This window comes from Microtus pennsylvanicus, chromosome 9, assembly GCF_037038515.1.
Source record: "Microtus pennsylvanicus isolate mMicPen1 chromosome 9, mMicPen1.hap1, whole genome shotgun sequence".
In the NCBI taxonomy this organism is placed as follows: Eukaryota; Metazoa; Chordata; class Mammalia; order Rodentia; family Cricetidae; genus Microtus; species Microtus pennsylvanicus.
In genome coordinates this window covers 91,830,153-91,839,659 of record NC_134587.1, presented here as the reverse complement: position 1 = coordinate 91,839,659, position 9,507 = coordinate 91,830,153, and positions in this window count along the sequence as shown.

Here is a 9,507-nt window from a genome sequence, read left to right as displayed (position 1 = left end):
CCAGTTCTTGAGGTGTCTGTGGCTGTCCTCACTTTCCTCAGATCTGCAGAACAGTCACATTTAGATGTTGCAGAGAAAATACTTGCCAGCATCACTGTAAGTTCTGGGCAGCAAAAAAGCAAATTAGATTACACAGTTCTTCATCATCTCCTGAAGCATGTTGTTGTTCAATTTTAGTTTAACTCAAAGGAAGAGTTCTAACTTAGAGCATTCAATGTGAAACAGACTTGCTTGATGGAGGAAGGTCATTGGCTAATAAAGGAACTGCCTTGGCCCATTTTATTGGTTAGAACATAGGTAGGTGGGGTAAACAGAACAGAATGCTGGGAGGAAGAGGAAGTGAGCTCAGACTCCACAGCTCTCCTCTCGGGAGCAGACACCTCAGAGAGACGACATGCTCCCTGCTCCCAGGAAGATGCATGCGATGAAGCTCCGATCCAGGATGGACATAGGCTAGAATCTTCCCGGTAAGACCGGTGCTACACAGATGATAAGAAATGGGCTAGTCCAGGTGCGAGAGTTAGCCTAGAAGAGGCTAGATAGAAATGGGCCAAGCAGTGTTTAAATGAATACAGTTTGTGTGTTGTTATTTCGGGCATAAGCTAGCAGTGCGGGTGGCCGGGGTGCTGGGGACACAGCCCCGCTGCTCCTATTACTACACTTGCTCATCCACTTTAATCTCAATTGTAAATCTAGGACAGGTAATAAATTTGTAAGAACACTAGAATTGACATTGGCAGTGCATTGAGAGCCTGTGGAAATGACCACCCAAGCCTCATTTCTTTTTCTTCTTAGTCATTCAAATAAAGTTTCTTGGGGGTACACTAAAATTTCACTCATTGGTGAAACCATGAAATTAGAGCCAAGACTTTGTCTAAATAAGACCTAAGGAAAAAGCACGATATTACAGTTATTGTTTTTTTTTAAAATTTATTTATTTATTAAAGATTTCTGCCTCCTCCCCGCAACCGCCTCCCATTTCCCTCCCCCTCCCCTGATCAAGTCCCCCTCCCTCATCTGCTCGAAGAGCAGTCAGGGTTCCCTGACCTGTGGGAAGCCCAAGGACCGCCCACCTCTATCCAGGTCTCCTAAGGTGAGCATCCAAACTGCCTAGGCTCCCACAAAGCCAGTATGTGCAGTAGGATCAAAAACCCACTGCGATTGTTCTTGAGTTCTCAGTATTCCTCATTGTCCGCTATGTTCAGCTAGTCCGGTTTTATTCCATGCTTTTTCAGACGCAGGCCAGCTGGCCTTGGTGAGTTCCCGATAGAACATCTCCATTGTCTCAGTGTGTGGGTGCACCCCTCGCAGTCCTGAGTTCCTTGCTCGTTCTCCGTCTCCTTCTGCTCCTGATTTGGACCTTGAGATTTCTGTCCGGTGCTCCAATGTGGGTCTCTGTCTCTGTCTCCTTTCATCGCCTGATGAAGGTTAATATTCATGAGGACAAACACATAGGCATCCTCATGAATACAGTTATTGGTTTTAAAATTGTTTTAAAAACTAATACTGAATTTCTAGGTTTCTCTTACTGTTTCCTGTGATGGAACTTCTGAAATAGGTTGAAATGAAAGACTATCTAAAATTATCCCTCACTATCTTGATTTATAAAGAAATAGGCTATGTATTGTTAAAGTTAAAACCTGTTGGTATTTAATTATTCTAACTATGCCATTTTTTTACTTGTACTTGGACACTTAGCATTTCCATTCAGGCTTTATTTCTAAAAATCGCATTTCTAAGTGATTTCCTTCAGAAATATGGTGACCTTGTCTATAATATCCAAAATCCAATAGCAATACTGAGATATAATACCTAGTATCAAAGAGCCCTTTGCTGCTATATTATTTCATAAAGTTTTAATTTCCCTATATTAGGTTCTTTTAACCTAATATATAGGAATCTGTGCTTCAGGGTGAAAGAATATTATTGAGTATGTCTAATCCATAGCCATAAGGCCCATAATTAATTAAAGAGCCAAATGCTTTGGGGAGGTATATAAATTATTTATGAGATATGTGCCAACTAATCAAGATTAGACATGAAGCTGATTACAAGGCAGTTTTTTAGCTGTATGTCCCTTCCCAAGCATGATGGGCATCTTCTGCTCTCTCCATGGACTTTTGTGTATTGCATATTATATGCAATAATATGCAAGTGTTATATGCAATGGACTGTTATAACATGATTTATATTTATAGTCTATGTAAAATTAGCATGTATACACGTGCACAGTTCTTGAATTATATGAGTTAGCTCCACTCCCCCTTCTTTGATATTAACAAGCATTTCTCTCCTAATCTTTCTCACTAGTGACTCATGTTCCTTCACCTCTAAACGTCTGTTTTTCCCTTGTAACAGTCTCAGTTCTGGTGGTAGGACACAGCAAGTATGGGGGCACAGTGATGAGGAATACCTTTACCATCAAACCCCTGTTACTTCTGACATCTGTACTGTAGTCTTTGGCCTTTCAATACACTTTGTTCTATGGTCTATTTGACAGTGTGTGTGTTTGTGAGCCTGCTTTCTGTCATGTATCTTTTTGCCAACTCTTTAAATGTCACCACTTATAAAAGGAGAGGGAAAAAGAAAGAAAGAAAGAAAGAAAGAAAGAAAGAAAGAAAGAAAGAAAGAAAGAAAGAAAGAAAGGCTTGTGATAACCTACCAAACCCAGCAACACTTAAAATGGGGAAAATTAGAAAGTTAAGTAAAAGGGATAAATTAAGTAGGTAATAAACATGAAGTTGAAGATAATTTGATTAAAATAAGTACCGCCTCCTTATGAGAAGTGACTATGAGTTGGCTTCAAGTTTTACAACAATCACAGGACTGAAGACACCTACATTTCAAGCTTATAACTTCTACCATGTAGCAGGTAAGACTGAAAAATAAAAATAAAAAATGAAGAATAGGGAGACTGGAGAAAGAAAAACTGAGGTTTTTTTTCTATTAATAGTTTGCTTTATGTGCACTGGTGTCAAGGTGTCAGATCCCAGGGAATTGGAGATACAAACAGTTTTGAGCTGCCTTGTGATGCTGGAAATTGAACCTGGGTCCTTTGGAAGAACAGTCAGTGCTCTTAACCATTGATCCATCTCTCAGTCCCTGAGAATTTTCTTGATGCTTTACCTTTCGTGTGTATCTCTTAAACACTCCCCTAACAGCAGAGAGGGTGCTAGTGAAAGGCATTTTAGTTCCTATACTCACTGTATGGCCATCTTTGTGCTTAACCTAAACTCTATCAACAAATTATTAAAGTCAAATCACAGCCAGATCTTATTCTAAAAATTTAGGGAAAGTATTAACATTTGTCTTCTCGGGCATCAGTTCTTTCCTCAATCTTGTACTCAGTCCTTCCATTCCAATTTCTGCTACCTCTGAGGATGTCACTGATTATGTTAGTCTTTCCTGCTTTCAAGCCAAAATAAGATTCCAGTACTTCAACCCAGACAGACATTCAGCTGGCAATGATCGGAACGGGAAAGTTCCAGAACAGCAGTGAAATGAACGGTGACGGTTCTACTGTCATGCCGAAACTACATCATTCTCTTGGTTGACTTAGCTGTAGTTTGGATGAGGTTTTTGTGTGTCCCCTAAGGCTTCCTGCTTTGGGAGTTAATCACTACTTTGAACTATTAAAACAATGGGAAATGAATCTAATTGTTATTCAGAGATCTCACATTCTGGACATGATTAGGACACTGGGTTGGGGCATCATGATGAATGCTTGTTTCTTTACAAAGGAAAGCAAAGATGACCAAAAGATAGACAAATAAGTATGCAGACCTTGTGGTTTGCCACATGATCATCTATGTCACCTAGAGACTCTAGTAGTAAGAAGGCTGACAACAGATGTGGCTATCATTCTTGGATCTCTGAGTTAGATCTTATTAAAATGTAGAGTCAATGTGGACCACAGATTATATACCTACATGGGGAAAATGATGGCATCTTTTTTGACTGAAGTTACAGTGATTTTTTTTTAGCATTCAAATAGTTTATTAATTAAATAAGTTTCTTAGTTGTATTGACTAGTTTTATGTCAGCTTGACACAAGTTAGAGTCATCAGAGAGGAGTAAGCCACCACTGTGTAGATGTTTCCATAAGGCAGGGCTGTAGGCAAGCTTTTAGGGCAGGTTTTTAAACTAATGGTTAGGGAGGGCTCAGGTCTCTGAGCAGGTGGTCTTGGGTGCTGTAAGAAAGGAGGCTGAGCAAGTCAGGGGGAGCAAGCCAATAAACAGCAGCCTCTGCATCAGCTCCTGCCTTCAGCTTCCTGCCCTGCTTGGGCTCTTGTCCTGACTTTCCCTGATGTTGAACTGTAATGTGGAAGCTTTACAGTTTAAGAGGAATAAACTCTTTCCTCGCAAAATAGCTTTGGGCATGGCATCTCATCACAGCAATAGTAACCTTAACTAAGACATTAGCATACATCAGTTTTACATAATAATGGGACTCATTATGATATTTGCTTACACACATACACACACACATACATAGATTTTGATTTTGATATTGATATTTACATTTTCTCATCCCCCCCTCCTTTTTCTGCTCATCCTTGTCCACGTCACAATTATTTTTACCTCTAAGGTCGTGTGTTTGTGTATGTGTTTTTCTTAAAATTTCACAATATAGGTATCCCAAGCAGCATCAATACTGTGATGAGTAGGCAAATGCCTTCTCATGGATAGTTTAATGATATTTCAGTTCGACTCATTACCTGCACATCTTCTAGAAAGAAAAAAGAAAGAGTATGTAAATTTTAGGAAAGTATGAACTAAATTAAAATATAATATAATCATTCTTTGGGGAAAGAGCAAAGTTTTTGATTCAGACTCTTGTTGTATGCCAAGGTTGATTGGATCTATATCTGTGTTTCATGTATTGGGGTTCTAGTCATACCTCAAACTTGTAAATTCACTTCCAGTGTACTACTCACAGGAGATTAACAGTGACCAAAGCATAGAATTTTCAGTTCTGTTTTAACAAGGAGAAACTTGTAAGGAGAAGAAAAGAAGTACTTACTGTGGGAAGGTTGCTATGATGTTACATATTGTCATAGTGATTTAGAACCTGGGGGCATGCACAAATACTAGCAAGCACAGGGATAGCAACCCATTTATTGTGTGATTAAGGGAAAATACTAGCTACCAACAGCATCATATTCAAATCATTGCAAAGCATAAGTATTCAACTTAATATATAAATGATTGCAATGAATAAGAAACAGTACAATAAACAGAATCATTTAATGGGTTTGATTTTTGATATTAAATTTTTTTTGTTTGGTTCCTAACTGCTCTCTTCATTTTCCTTTCTCTCTCTTCTCGGTGTGTTTTGTTAAACTCCTGCTCTTTTTACACCTTTGATTGGAATAACCCTACTCCTGCCATGTGATTGATGTTAGGAAAAGAAACGCAAGGCAAAACATAATCTCTCTAGGAAATTCCTGAACTCTGACCTTTAAGGGTCATAGAGATCAGCAGTTTGTTGCTTTGGAAAGTGATCTCGGCTGTTCTCATTTCCAACAAACTTTCAGATGTTATTTGTGTCTTGCTTGGCTCTAAAGACCACATTGCTAACCCATCAAGCTGAATGGTACCACATTTTATCGCCCTTTATTTTTTGGTGAATGAAACACACACGGAAGGGAGTATATACATTATTTGAGAATGACATAAAGATGCTGTGAGAGTTTTACTTACAATTTGCACACTAACTGTATGGAAATATAATGTTTAGTATTTTCTTCAGTTAGCTTTAGCTGTTCTGGAAATGAAAGTGGCAGAAAAATTCTTTAGGGCTTGTAGTTGAGAGGGTGTGTTAGGTTATCTTAAAATTTTTAAAACAATTTTTGTGTAATCAATAATTCATATAAAAACAATGTTAGAAGATATATTACAAACTATTTAAATTCATATAACATGAGAGGGGCAATTCAAGAATTTTACATTTGTCTTTATGAAGCTCAGTGATTTAATCAAAATCAAAATGAAATGATTTCTTTGTCCTTTGCAGATTATAGGAAAAATCTACAGCGAATTCTACATGCACGTTAAGAAAAACATTTTTATTTCCATCTCTAGTGCAAAACAAATTCACACCAAGGAGCAGGCTGCTTTCTACACTGCTTTTCTCCTAAAGGCCCAGATTTAAAGATCTCAGTATGGTCCCTATTGGACAAGCCCATCTGCCCGTATAAATTAGACTGACGGCTTCCTATCGACGGAGAGCAAGTTTCTAACCTAAAGATGGCATCAGGTCATGTTCCAAGTTAATGTTAGTGCTTAGGATGTGTTATTAAATGTTCTGTATTCTGTTTCAAGTAGATTGTTTTCTTCTTTGTGCATTGTGAATTTGTTTCCCATCTAACAACAATGAATTGCATCTAACACTCATGAAACCAATGAGTTATCTTGTTATCTGGGATACAAATTCTCAAAATTGACACCTTAATTTTGTGTGTTCACATAAAATGACTACAAACTAATATTCAGTTTGGCATGGGGTTGTACTTAAATACTTGAATGTGCTACTATAATTTGGGTGTATTTTATAAAATATGTGCTTCTATTCATGTGCTGCACATATACATGTACACGTGCACTGTATGTTGACCTGAAATTGAGCTGAATTAAAGTGGAAATCCGGGCAACAGAAACAACTAGCTTTCCTGCAGAAGCAGTTGCCAGATGCTGTTGCCTTACTCTCTACTTATTGCTCCTCCTTTATCATCAGTGAAGCACTTAGGAAACAAAACTGCTCAGCTGAGTTCACAGTTCACAATCACAAAGTCCTGCTTTGTTGGGGCTCTAATCAGTTACTCCCTGGGGTTTATGTAAACCTTTGTTGGTGAGAAAAATCTTAAGGCAGACGGTGTTTAAATGTAGGCTCTTGACTCACCACAGCCTAACTTAAATTTGAACGATTTTAAGCAATACATTCTATTAAAGCACCCCTCATTTAAGGAAAATAAGTAAACATTAGGCCACTGTGCAAATAAGCATTGAAGCACACTGTGAACTTGTGTGTGTTAAAGCAGTAACCTGGGTTCATCACTGTGTTCCCATCTTGTTTGGTTGTCTCCCTTTAAATGAGAAGTTGCAGTGTTTTTCATTTGTGTTCTGGGCTTCTTAGGCAGCAACAAGCATTCTCTAAATACTGTATTTTATTTTTTTTCTTGATGAATTCACAGATTTTGGAAATGATTTTCTTATAAAAAGACGTTAACATGTTTTTTCTTCTTGCCAAAATACCATACTCTTTACCTTTTGACTATTAGAAATTACAGCTTTTGAAGAGACAGTTTTAAGCATTTGGTATAAGAAACATAGGGTTTATTTTATTGCTGTTTGTGTGTTTTTTCAAAGTATCCTAAAAAATAACTTTATGAGGAAGGTGTTTTCAATGATATTGCTGACACAATAATGTATCACTTGCAGTTATGAGAGGTCATGCAAATGATTTATAACTAATAATAATAAATGGCTTTATTGATTTAAAGTCTTTACTATAGTGATGGCAGATTCTTTGAAGGCATTCTAGAGCTTCTCAGCTGGAAGAGTGATGGGTGTCATTGGGACAGGGTCTGCTGAGAATCATACAATACACCGACACTAGTTTAATTACAACACCGAGAAGTAAGGATCAGTCACAGCATAAGATCAATGGTTGAGGAAATTACAAATTATTTTCAGATGTCATTTTGAATCTGCCTCTGTGTGTGTGTATATATATATATATATATATATATATATATATATATATATATATATAATTTTGACATGCAAGAAGGAAAGAAGAGATGTAGAAAATGTGTACAAAGAGTCCTCAACATTGTCACAAAATTTCTCTGTATGTGGAAGTACAGTGAGATTCATTGAAGGCTACAAATGATCAGCAGTGAATAAATTGTTCATATTAATTGTCTTGGAGAAATACAAATAAAAAGTACATTGCAAATTTTATAAAAATTTAAAGACATAAATTATTTTACACAATAATTAATTGTATTTATCTTTGGTAAATTTCTACTTATCTAATGAATATCATAATTTCCCAAATTTGTTTGACAGTAATTTAAAATGTTTGTTATGGTTACATTTTTCTCTCTCTTTCCTTCAAGTGGGAAGAGTTGTGTTGTTCATGGTTTGAGATGCATCAGTTCATCTTGAAAGGTGGGGGAACTGCAGAATAGACCCACTCCCAGTATGGTGGCAAGAAGCAGATTAAAGGAAACACAGGAAGTGACTTAGAAAGATAAATCCTCTAAAACATTCTATGGTGATTTGAATGAGAATAGCATCCGTAGGTTCTTATGTTTGATAAAGGATGCCCTGTTAGTGGAAATGTTTGAGAAGGGTTAGTAAGTGGAACCTTGGTAAATGAGGTGTGACCTTGTTGGAGGAGGAGTGCCACTGGTGTGAGTTTAGGAATTTCAAAAGCCTGTGCCAGGTTCAGTCTCTCTCTCTCTCTCTCTCTCTCTCTCTCTCTCTCTCTCTCTCTCTCTCTCTCTCTCTCTCTCCTCTCTCCTCTCTCCTCTCTTCTCTCTCTCCCCCTCTCTCTCCTCTCTTCTCTCTCTCCCCCTCTCTCTCCTCTCTCCAGAGGTTCTATCCCACCCAGTCCCACAGAAACACACAGAGGTCTACATTAAATATGAACTGCTTGGCCTATTAGCTCTTATATCTTACTTTAACCATAATTCTTGTCTGTGTTAGCCACATGGCTTGGTACCTTTTATCAGTGAGGCATTTTGATCTTGTGTCCTCTGTGTCTGGGTGATGACTGCATACTGAGTCTTTCCTCTTTTAAGAATTCTCCTGTTCTGGTCACCCCACCCATACTTTCTGCTTGGCTACTGGCCAAACAGAATTTGGTTAAAACAGTACAAGTGACAAACCTTTACAGGGTAAAAGACCATTGTTCCACAGAGGAGAGAAAGAGTGCTTTGTCTATCCTCCATTCTCCTCTCTTTGTCCTCTGCCTGTCACTGTCACTGCTTCTGTCTCTTTCTCTCTCCCTGCTGGCTTGCTGCCTACAGATCAGCTGTAAAGCTAAAGATGATAGCTACTGCTCCTGTGCATGCCTATCTGCTTATCACCATGATGATCATGGAATAACCTTCTAAAGCTCTATCCAGGCCCCCTATTTAAATACTTTCTTTTATAAGAGTTGTCTTAATCATGTTGATTCTTCACAGCAGTACAATAATAACTCCACTAATGCCATCCTATAGTGATTCTGTTCATGGATTAATCCACTAATTGTAAGGTCTATATCTGGATGTGCCCGCATAGACAAAACAACACAAAAACTTGCTTTGGTAATCCCCTAAGCATCTCATAGTCCAACAAATTAGATAATATATATTATTCCTACTGGATATAATCCCATGCCTTTTATTGATGGGATGGTAAACGATTTTCTAGGTTAATTCTAGGTTATTCTTCTCTGTTGAAACATGTACTAGCCTATTCTAGAAGATTTTAAAAAGATTTCAAATTGAAATA